The sequence below is a fragment of the Dermacentor andersoni genome, chromosome 2 (assembly GCF_023375885.2).
Source record: "Dermacentor andersoni chromosome 2, qqDerAnde1_hic_scaffold, whole genome shotgun sequence".
Lineage (NCBI taxonomy): Eukaryota > Metazoa > Arthropoda > Arachnida > Ixodida > Ixodidae > Dermacentor > Dermacentor andersoni.
In genome coordinates this window covers 75,012,963-75,025,675 of record NC_092815.1, presented here as the reverse complement: position 1 = coordinate 75,025,675, position 12,713 = coordinate 75,012,963, and positions in this window count along the sequence as shown.

Below are 12,713 nucleotides of genomic sequence, written 5' to 3'. Positions count from 1 at the left end.
GAGTTCCTGCTTCCCCGGGTTTCTCGCTGAAGGTTTTGGTGCCGTGAGCTGGAAAAAAACAGTTTCGAGGAATACGAATGTTTCGTACAGCGGTAACAATGAAGACGACAATACGTTTTCTTTTTTTCCTTTTTTTTTTCGCAAACTTCGCTTTGATGATGTCGAAGCATGGTTGCCGGTTTCTAAAAAGCAGCTTATTCCAGAATAATGATTCTGATTGCATGCTGTTGGCATGATCCCTGTTGGCAGGTTTTGAAGACTAAACACGCGTGATCATTCGTTCAGAGGTTATGGTAATAGCTTGGTTGGTGGCTCTGATTAATAGAGATCGCGGTCCCCTGAGTTGACTTTTGAAAAAATGAACATTATCTGTGACTTTGGTTAACGAATAACCAAACCATGTAGGTTCCCTGCAGAGCTGCTCCGTACAGCCATTGTGCCAGTGGCAGAGCAACAAATCTCGCAGTGAAACTGTTTCAAATGCAACAACACTTATCATTGTCTACAAAAGTATCCTGTGCTGTAGCGACACTATATATAACAGAACCTGCGAAGAAAGTGCGCTGCTCGGTTGATATCCATCCCAGAATTGGGCTCTGAAATGACGTCCTAAGATGCACATATCTTGGAGTACGATGACTAAATATCACTGTCAGTCTCGCTTATTCGGCTCTCCTTTGTAGTATACTTATGTGAAATATGCGCACCAAGCAGCCTTATGAGTGTCCATCAGCGTAACTCCCGGCTCCGGTGTTTTGGCGTCGGAGTACGCCAGGATTCAACAGGGGACTCGGACGTCGCAAGCGACGTGGTCTCGGTGGAAGCTTTCCTATAAGCCATGCACTTATGGCATGGACTGCCTGCATGTTTCAAGTTCTCACGGGAACTCGTGGTACTACATATCGTAGCGGTCGCGCGTTGTACCACTGCACAAGCGAAGTTATTTCATTGAATGGTGCCATCACCGATAGTGCATGGCGAAGTGATGCACTTTGGACGTTTGATTGTCCATTGTGTCATCGTAAGAATTTTCTTCGCTTGCTTTTAATTTCTTAATTGCAGTATGGGAGCTGCAATTTCAACGGTTTCGAGACTATGTACAGATCGAATTAGAAACTCGGAGCCCTCAGCATGTTCACTACACTTAGATACTGTTAGAATCCTCTACAAATGCCAACGCATTTGCACCTCTCCGGACACTGTCCAGGTAACAGGCCAGATAAATTAACCTCAGGTCGGCCTCTGTGCCATTTCATAAACATTGCTCTCTCTCTCTAGCTTGTCCATGGAGTCATATGCTGAGGACATTGAGAAAAATGTCCCTTTCCCCAGGAGAACTTTGCCAACATCCTTGAATTGACTTTCGAAAGGCCATGGAAGTGTCATGCAAAACCTTCAGGTCATTGATGTTACTTCGAAAACAGCGGCAGACGGAATCAAAGGACGCGCTGCACCGCTTCAGTTCCGCTCCATTCACCCGCATACAGAGGAACGCAGGCCATGCCGTGCACTTTCGGAGCTCCAGTGTCGCGGTGCGAGAGAACGCTTATATAGGAAACATCTGCCCCTACTTAGTTGAAACGGCGGCCGGAGCATTTCTCGACGTCTGCAGTAGCTTGGAGTGGTATAGTATTTGCTAGCTGCCTGTCTTTTCTGCCGGCGAGACCTGAAGACAGCACCAGACGGAACCACAGGAACAGCAGCAGGGCCCCCTTCAGCATATACCCCTCACATCTCTCGTACACCCTCCCCTGCAAGAGCTTGAGAGAATACAGAAAGAAGTGGCCGACATCGTCATTAGGACGACCGCGAGCAGCGACGGCGGGGGCTACGGCGCCGCGGCCCACAACAAAGGGGAGGAAGGACGTCGTCGTCGTCGACGGAAACCGGGAATTACCAAGCGGCCATCTTGGAGCTCCTCTCTCTGCTGTTTTGCGTCCCTTCTCCTTCGCAGTTCCATCTCGACCGTCTTTTAGTATGTGCGCCTCTCTGAGGCGAAATTCCCTTTGTGTCGCCCCACTTTCACTTCGCTGTTTGTGGCTCTTTCCGATTTGGCGTCTTACGAGAATCCCGACTTTTTCCGTTCTTTCATTATCTCTTGTGTTTCTTTTTTCAGGCTTAGCCTATTACGCTGCTTTCTCATATTCTTCTTTCTTTCCTGTCAGCTCCTATCAGACTGTCCGGGTATGAGTACTTTATGTCCTCTACCCACGGAGAGTGCAGCAAGGTTGTTGTGTTTATACGCCGTGACTTGACTTATGTACATCACCCAGTGCCTCCTGACGAAGCAAATCAATACGTTTGCTTAACAGTGAAAAAGAAAAAGCTTACGTTCACAATACTTGGAGCCTATTTATCTCCAGCAAGCCGTCTAGATTGTGAGCGCCTACGGAGAATTTTAACATCGACTCCACAGCCGTGGGTGCTCACTGGTGACTTTAACGCCCACCATTACCTATGGGGAAGCTCCAAAGTTAATTCTAGAGGCAGAGCGTTGGTGTCCTTTGCCTCTGAAAACGAATTTTGCTTGTCAAATGATGGAAGCCCTACTTATTTGCGTGGATCAGCGTATAGCAGCTGCCTGGACTTAACCTTCGTTTCACGTTCGCTTTCGAGAAGAGTGCACTGGTTTTCGGATTTAGAAACACGGGGCAGCGACCACATCCCAACCTATTTGAAGATCGAAGGTTTGACTAGCTCCAAGTCCTCCAGAACCATCCAGTGCACCGATTGGCCTAAATACAAAATAATAATGGAAGACTGTTGTCGTGACGGCACCTCGTGTAACCTACAGGGCGCGATAAAGGATGCCATACAAACGACCACGCATTTGCTTTCGAGGAGTTCTTCCCGCACCGATTTCGACATCGAACTAGCAAAACTTCGAGCAATTCGCCGTCGTGCGGAACGAAGATACAGACGCACGAAGTCCAATCATGACTTGAGATTGGCTAGACGAACACAGAAGAAAATACAGCGTCAAATGAACAAGCTGGCTTCGCACCAATGGGTATCTTTTTGCGAGTCCCTGGATCCGCGAAAGCCATTGTCGCTTATATGGAGGACTGTTCGTGGACTTCGCACAACCTCTGGTCAGCGCCACCCGTTTAAATCTCTGGCACTTTATCTACAATGTAGTGATATTGACGTCGCTGAATCTTTCTGCAGAAAGATTGCTGGCGAGGCAAATTCCGATGGAACGGGTACGGGAACGCTCGACCACCCACTGTTTTCACGCGATCCCCGCATGGAATGCCCTTTTTCTATGGAAGAACTAGAAGCTGCGCTGGCTTTGTGTAGGCGTTCTTCAGCGCCAGGACCTGACGGCATTACATACCGTGCCCTGTGTAACCTAGGAGACCAAGCTCGGAAGGCACTCTTGCTCCTGTACAACGACTCCTGGCAGACGGGTACAGTTCCGCATGAGTGGAAGTCAACTCGCCTCATTCCACTTCTCAAAGCTGGCAAGTCGCCTTTGGACATTTCCTCATACCGTCCGATCGCACTAGCCAGCTGTGTCGGAAAAACAATGGAAAGAATGATTTTAACACGTCTGGAATGGTACTTAGAATACTATGAAATTTATCCAGATGCTATGGCCGGATTCAGACGGGGCCATTCGTCAACAGACAGTGTTGTTGACTTGGTAACCTATGTGCAACACCAAAAGGCCTGTAAGCGACTATCTGCTGCTCTGTTTCTAGATGTTAAAGGAGCTTATGATACTGTCACCCATGAAGCCATCCTTAGCACGTTAGAAGCCGTCGGACTTGGTGGTAAGGTGTATATGTGGGTGTGCAACTACTTACAGAGGAGACCATTCTACGTGCACACAGAAAATGGCCCGACATCCGAGCATTACGGTAGCCGAGGAGTCCCTCAAGGAGGAGTGCTTAGCCCGACTCTTTTCAATCTCACCCTCAGTGGATTAGTTTACAACCTGCCAAGCACGGTAGGACTTTCCATCTATGCGGACGACATCTGCATTTGGGCATCAGGTGTGACACGACTTCAGCTTCGCGCTCGGCTTCAGAAGGCAGCCACAATGACATCTTGCTACCTTCGTGAACAAGGACTTGAAATTTCGTGCGGAAAGTGCGCAATGGTGGCATTCACGAGGAAGCCAATGTCTGGTTACGGCGTATCTATTAACGGACAACTTATACCATACAGCAGAAGTCACAGATTCTTGGGAGTCATAATTGACAGAGACCTGTCTTGGACTCCGCACGTCAATTACGTGAAAAAGCGGCTGACTGCTATCTGTCACCTGTTCAGGTTCCTTGCAGGGAAAAGTTGGGGAGTATCTATACAGGCCATGTTACAGCTTTACATGGCGTTGTTCGTTGGATTCCTGCGATACAGCCTGCCTGCAATATCCAACACCTGCAAGACTAACCTGCGTACGATTCAGAGTATTCAAGCCCAAGCCCTTAAGATATGTCTTGGCTTACCACGCAGTGCATCAACGGCTGAAACCATTGCCCTTGCGCAGGATAACCCAATCACGACGCAAATTACCGTTGAGACAATGCGTATGCATCTCAGGCATTATGCTAGGACCCCTTCCCACCACTTGGCGAGCCTCACTGCTGCAAGGCCCTGCTCGACATTTAGCAGTATTGTCAGTGCACATCGTGCGTCGCTTACTTCAGGGTACGCACCTGCGGCCAAGCCAGCGTTTCCTCCGTGGTGTTTGAGCCGTCCACAAGTACATCTAATGATTCCGGGACTACAGAAGAAGACAGATCTACCAGCCCCTGCTCTAAAACAGCTGAGCTTACTTCTTCTGCACGAAAAGTACAGCAACCACGTGCACATCTATACCGATGGATCGACTACGTCGTGCAGTTCTTCTGGTGCCGTGGTTATACCAACGCGAGGAATGACACTGCGGTTCAAGACATCGCATGTCACGACCTCAACGGCGGCAGAACTAACGGCCCTGCGTCGAGCACTGGAATTCATTGATTCTGAAAGACCTAGAAAATGGGCTGTGTTCTGCGATTCAAAACCAGCACTACAGGGCACGCAGTCAGTTCTCAGACACGGATGTCATGACCAATTGACATACGAAGTTGTGAAACTTTACCATGATGTCCAACAAAAAGGTCACGAGGTCGTTTTTCAATGGATACCTGGTCACTGTGGAATCAGTGGCAATGATTCCGCCGATAACGCTGCTCGCACAGCACATCAAGGAGAGCACAGCGTTTCAATTCCGCTTTCGAGGACTGATGCTGCAAAGCAGCTTCAACACCTGGCACGCAGTCTCACAGTGACCGAGTGGAACTCACCAAACTTACGACTCACGCGACTGCATCGACTAAACCCCTCCCTGCAACTCCGACCTCCACTCGGACTTCCTCGACGTGAAGCTACGCTTCTCTGTCGCCTTTGGTTAGGAGTGGCCTTCACAAAGGCATACTCTACATTAATTGGAATGGCTGACAGGGCAGCTTGCGAGGTCTGTGGCACCGAAGAAAACATCGACCACCTGCTGTGCCACTGTCCAAGATATGCCTCAGAGAGACAAGAACTTGCCAAAGCTTTCCAAAAACTGGACAATCGGCCGCTTTCTGTGCAGGTGCTGCTAGAACACCGCCCCCATCGCCCGTCGGCCCATAAAGCGGTGAAGGCGCTTTTGTGTTTCTTAAGGACGACGGGTTTGTGCGACCATCTGTGACTATTAACGTGATTTCTGTAAGACCACACGCGTCAGCGAACTCGCCGCAATTTCCTTCTTTCCTTCCCTCCTCTCTCTCCCTGTGATCTTTGTTTTCCCCTTTCCCATTCCCCCGGTGTAGGGTAGCCAACCGGACGTTATTCTGGTTAACCTCCCTGCCTTCTACTTTTCTCTTTCCTCCTCCTCCTTTCCTATCCTTTTCCGCCAGTCACAGTCGTTTATTCTTCTTTCTTTTTGTATACAGAGAAGGTTTCCCGGCCGTTTCTGGCCGCTGCATGTTTTCAAGGCCAATTCGCTTCTTTCTTGCTCGTCGCCCCGAACTCGGTCCCCCAGCTATACACCCGTTATCATGTCGTTGCTGCTTCTTCGCTTTCGGTTTCTGTCACTGCGGCAGCGTTTTCGGACTCGTGATCGGCGAACGACCGGTGGGACGTGCCGTGATGCATTGGTGGATCGAACGACAACGACGTCGTCGCTGTCTCTTTAACGAGCGGAAGCGCCGTATAGGTACGCCAGGCCGCTTTCCAGAAGGCGTTCGGTGCGCCGAGTTTTTTCTTCGCTAGCGGTGTTGCGCCAGGGCAGCGTTTTAACGCGACAGTGTTAACGGCCCCGTTTCGCAGAAAATCCGGCGTCGGTGTACCGCGTCCAGCGTCGACCGCCGTTTCGGCAAAAAATATTCCGAACGATGCAAACCCAGCCACGCAGACCCTCCGGGTAGCGCAACGAAGTTACTGAACTAATTGAATTTCTCAAAGTAAAATACGCCAGGAAAATAGTAAAGTACGGCTTACCCACAACCTACAGGGATGGCAGCGTCGGAATGTAATATGAATATACGAAAAAATACACCATTCTGTTACACAGAAACTCAAACACAAACCATTTTTCAGCGTTTCTACCAATCATAGACCAGCCACGGCCGCCGAGATTTGCGCTCGCCTGCGGCCAAATCTCGGAGGCCATGGAGCGGCGCTCCCGGTTCCTTGCAACACCTCCAGATAGCGATCGCCTCCGTCGCATCGCGGCCCACGCAAGAGGCCGCGTTTCTACCAGAAGGAAGCTCGCCTTCGTGCACAGTGTTCGCCGCCAGCCTTTCCCGGTAAACATTACGGTTACATGAGCAGCAGTTGCTGGGAAGCGTGCGAAGCACTCAGGGATCTTTGAATGCTATCGCGTTCCGCTCTTAAAGGCGAAGCTCAAGCGTTCTCGAAATATTTTTTTCCGGCACTTTGACCACGCGCAGCTCACCGTAAAAAGCGTGCGTTAGATTTACGCTGCGCTTGCACACCATTCGCCCAATTCCTCTAAGTTATCCTTGTGGTTAAAGTGCATTCTTCTCTTTATTTTCACTTGGTTACTACCCTACTATAGACAAAGAGTGTATTTCGTAGCTGTTTTTGTGAGAGTATCATGTTTCTCTCTATATTTACGACTACTCGTGTATCCCGGTTGCGTAACCGTCATCGCTGTCTTCATGGACTCGACCCAGACATGTAACTGAAGTTTCCGCCCAGCACCAAAAGACGTGACTCAAGCTTGCTGCACAGGTTACGACTATATAGGTGTGGCGTTCTTTCAATGCGAACTCCGCCTCATCGGCCGTGCGGACAGTATATGATCGGCGATGAGTATGATATACCCGGGGCTATATGAAACACGTGTGGCACATCAGCCCGCTGTATGCTGTAGCAAGGCAATAAATGGCACAACTTTTGTGAAAAGTCACCAACCAACATTTATCTGCAAAGGTTCTCCTGAGACCTTGGCCGGACCCTTCTCGACGATCGCTAAAGGCTATTATGAAATTCTTGCCCGAGAGTGGTCTGCATTCGTGGCTTTGAAGATTTTTCGCTGTTCGCGTTCATTCACCACCGTTTTAATGGTCCTCGTCAGCAGTATATTCTCGTTCATTTATTTCTTCCCAGTTCTGCTCCCCAATGCTGAGTGACCGGTCAGAAAATTGATTCAGGCCGACCGCGCCCGTCCTTTCTATCGTAATAATTGTCTCTCAGTCTCCCAGTGTAGTGCGTGCACCTTCATTGGACACAAATGAGTAAATATAGACGCACGAATGCAGAACAGGCATGACTTTCTAAATTCGCCTCGCCGTGATTCGAAAAAAAAAATATATATATATATTGGCAGTTTCGGCTAGAAGTGCAAAGTATTGACAGCGATAGCAAGATTTAGTGTAGCTGTCAATTAATGTATACGCGGGTGCGGCACGTGGGAAAGGTGCGGCACGTAATGCAGCTGCTGCTGGGCAGAAGGAAGAGTGCACCGGTAGCTAGCTTCCAGACGTCTCACGACAGAGGCCTCATGAGGAGCGCGGCCAATGGCGTTGCAGGCGTCGCACCTCGGTGGTGCACGAGATAAGACCAAAGGGAAACCTACGGCTCTTGCCAGTGCCCAGTGAAATGTTAGATAACGTAAGCGGAACGGACAGTATAGACATCAAGCTAAGACCAGAGCTTATACCATGGTGGAAGGAAATAATAGGAGGGAGCATATCGCAACACGATTGAAGCCAAACCTGTCGGCCCAACACATGATCGCACGCCAAAGGGCGCTGCTGGTTTTAGTGTTCCCGCTCTGCAGGCAGACATACGCCAGGGCAGCTGAACAAGCGTACACAAAAGCTACTGGTATAGCTACTGCGAACGAGACTTCTCAGCGAATTTCTATTCTTGCTCCGTGATCTCGACGCAAGAGATCACGTGTTGGTCTACCACTGAGCAAATGTATGGGCTTCACGGAGCGTTCGCTTGCCAAGGCTGGCTGCATGACGTAATGCTCCCTCCTATATTTTTCCTTTCTCCATGGCTTATACACACAGCAGCTCAGCTGGAACCATGTTCGCGGACAACTTTCTGTGGCTATGAAGGTAAATAAATCTACGGGGACAAATAAGCGCGCCCACGTGAGAGCGCTTCTGAAAAATAGTCTCGCGACTTGATCTACGTAAGCTTAAGCTGGGGAAGGGAAACTATAAGCACCTTATTAGAAACAGTTAAGCAAGGCAAAACACATTACCTAACATAAAAGGTTACTTATTTTGCGGCTTAATTTTCCCTTCCGCGTCTGGGCAAACGCGAAACCGTCGCACGTGGTAACTGCGTCAATTCAGCGTCTGTTCCGAGCAACCAAAAGCCCTGTCATAGGCTAACGGACTACTTGGCACGGTAACACATGCGCAGAAGCTCTGCCCCCCTAGCTTTCCCTGCATATAGCCACAGGACGTTGTTCGCGAGTATGATGTGCAGGCGCACATGGCGCTCATGCTAGCAGCGGTAGTCAGAATCGTAGCCTGGCTACGCCACATAGCCGATCGAGCCGTGCGTTGACAGGGCATCCACTTCGCTTTGCCGTATTTTGCAACCAAACGCTGTGCGCGTCTCTCGAGACCTTTGAAACCTCTGCGAGGGGGCAGCACCTTCGCTGTCTATACGTAGATCGGGACAGAACGACACAGCTCGAGCGTCCGTAGAATAGATATCCCAATATCGCAATAAAAACATGCATCCGTTAAAAAAACAAAAATATCCCCGCCTTCATTTTACTCTTTGAAAGTGGATGTACAACGAAGCTGGTGCGGACGTTAGACAAGTACACAACCACCTCAGTGACGTTAGACGACGTTACAGACGACGTTACAATTGACTGTCCGGCGTTATGGCACCAAATTCAATGGCACCAAACTTGGTGGCGCCACCATTGATGGTCGAACCCACGGCCATTGGTGTTAATTAGGGCGAAGGTAATCCAGCCACAGTTAATTAAGGTACAGGTAATTAAGACACACGAACCTATGATCTTTGGTTGGCGAAAACAATAGGAAGCAACAACGCATTCGAATCAGAATGTGAAGTAATTTAATGAATGTCTCGTGATAGCGCAGGCCTTCGCGTTCATTCTCTTTAGCGTAAGTTAAAGTGACTAAACTTTTTTCTTTCTGCAAGAGCCAGCGTAAGAGTCAGCGCAACCTTTACATTAACGCAGTATTTGCCGGCTGCGATGCCCGAGATAACGGCGCGTTCAGCAACGTGGCAGACATCTAGTGTTGCGGAATGGGCGCCCACATTCCATTCCAATTCAATTCCGGGGAATTAGAACTTGACACAATTCCATTCCTTTCAATTTCTCGGAAAGAAAAAACTTAGCCCCTTCCCACTCTGGGAATGGCCGGGCAGTTCAATTCCATTACTGTAATTCTTCAAAGTAGGAAGGACATCTTAGTAGATTTATAGAGTTCCGGATGAACGCATTATAAAGCTGATGTCATCAGGCGCATTAAGAACTTCAATAATACGCAGAACACATTACCAAGGTCGAGGGATAGTAGCTTGGCGACATATCTAGCGCAGTATACAACCACTCTACTAAGGGGTGGATCTCCACCCTACTAAGGGGCAGTTCTCCCGCTACCTATAGTATTTGCATGGTCATGATGTTTTAGCGGCTTGTGATGTTTTAATATTGTTTAAAGGGACACTAAAGTGAAAAATGATTTCTTCTGCATCAGTAAATTACCGTTCTACAACATCAAAAACACCACTCTTACAACGATAAGACGTTTGGCAAGCCAGAAAAAGCGCAAGAACGAAATACGGGTGGCGACGCCTACTTAAGTTCCCGCACCTGGGGTCTGTGACGTCGTGGATTTTGATGGCATCTTCTAGGGCCTATTATTTATATATAGTGGCACAGATTGACTACATTGTGTTCTAAAGGAACCAAATAATGAACATGGCAAGTTTCGGGAACCTTTATTCAGCCAACGCGGTCCAAATGCGAAAACATACTTTGGCATCCCTGACGTCACGCTGACGTACCGGCGCTGGAGTTTCGGCGCGAAATTCAAATACTGATACTTGGACCTTCACTTTCTCATCTAATAATGGAACTATTTTTTTTAAATGACTGCCTGCAGGGTTCTCAAATAATGCTTCATTAGTCTAAACTGATTTATTGTTTCGCTTTAGTGTCCCTTTAAGCTTAAATTTGCTAATGTTAAAATGACGACATAGCGTATTTTTGTTATGTTACTGCTATTTTCATTTTGCATGATGTTTTTAAGCACCAGTCTGCTTGGCCCTGCTTCTCAGTCTGCATTCGCGACGGTGCTGGCGCTGTCCTGCCCTAACAAAAGAAGCCACCTCCCCAGCACATCAGAATGCATCTGCTCGGCTGTTGCATCTGAACACCAAGGAGACTTAAACCGCGGGTCTAGGAGGGCACCCATTAAAGAAGAAAAGCAAAAAGAAAGCACAGTCAGTCCACGCGCTTGCGAACTGGTTCTCTAGGTTACGCTGTAAGCCTTTAGCCGCCTCTTTGCAAAGTGTGCCTTTACTTAAGATTTCCGCAAGGGAAATTTCGACATTTTTGCAATGCGGGAAGCACAAGCCCGGCTGCCTCGTGCCTTTTCTGCAGCAACTTCGTGTGGCATCCTCTACAAGGGAGAGAAGCTCAAATAAGTCTGTCGCCAGCCTCAGTTCTTATCTAGACAATTTAGCCTTCTTGCACGCGTGCAGAGTTTATGTCAGGCCTAGGTGACTCGAAAAAGTGGTCGAGCTTTCTCATCATTCGTAGCTGCGAGTTCCATCTCGTTGCGTTGTGAGATCCCAAATGCAGACCGGCCACATTAAACACTTTTTCTGTGTCGGCGGTGCTCTTGCGTATAGATGAAACGATGGCACCGCATTTTTGTACGACTCTCTCGGCATTTCGGTCCTAAAATAAAGCGAGTACGACAGTGAATTGTGAATATTGCCACTGCAAGTACAGGTAGCGCGAACGGCAAACATGCAATGCAAGTTTCAGAAAGGGAATGATGACATATGTAATTGTACGGTGTTGCCCTCGACGACACATTCACACTCTTCAAGACTGCATTAGACAAAATTAAGAGGGGACAGACACGGCCGTTTTCTTCAGCCCTACGATAAATTGAGTGCACATTAATGCATACGCTGCACCTTCCTGTTCTTTAGGAATAAATGCCGTGCCCCATAGTACCATGGTTACGGAACTACGTCTAGTATTACGTTAATAAAATGTGCTTCGTAATTCAAATAAACATACTAGCAGAAGGCTGCCACCTCGCTGACTGGTCTTATATGCCAGGCAAGTGTGTGCAGGCAGAAAGATTTCTACTAGAAGGAGTGACGTACGCAGTATTTCATTTTCCCGGGCCAGGCGGGGGTGTTATAAAAAAAGGGGGAGAAGAAGATCACGAAAGGAGAAAAATAGCAAGGAGCACAAGATAGAATAAGACAAAAATAGCTTGAACAAGGAATCAACCAAGTCCAAATCATTTATAATCTAACTTCGGGACACCTTAGGCGTTCTTTACATGATGTGCCAGTTGTGTTATTGTTTGTCTTTAGAGGCATTTCAGAACGGTTGGTTGACGGGGTGAGAGCAGACCTCGAAGTCACGTAAGCCTGCGGCAGACGAGTCATCCGCAGCCACTATTTGATGGGAAGCAGAGTTCGTGACCTCGGCCATGGCCCCAAATGCACCACGAATCCCCAAGATGGAAAAGCGAAGCACGCTCGAAAGTTCGGCACGCTCGAAAGTTCGAAAGTTGCATAATAAAGCTTTGAAGCACCGAAACTGAAAAGTAAGGCCAGACAACTGTGATCATTACAAACTACAATTATTATATTCATACATTCTTTGTCAATACATTTATGCCAAATCATTTAACAAAGCTTGGCCCAAACAATTGTTTATGAAGATAGTAATAAATGAACGACTTACCAATGCACATAAGCTGAAACCAATATGGTATTTGATAGCGCATACGTGCCGGACGGCGTCTTTTACGTCAAGCTACAGGATGTGGGCGGCGCAGCCAAATCGAAATTGCTGCAACTGATGGAACTCGCTTAAAGGCTCGTTGGCTCGGCGTTCCGGGCAGTCGTCGAAATTGTCATCATAATCGTCCTCTTCAGTCTTCCACCCGGTAAATACAAATGCTTTTCTCATTGATGACGGGTTATCTGTCACCCCGCGAAGGACCTGG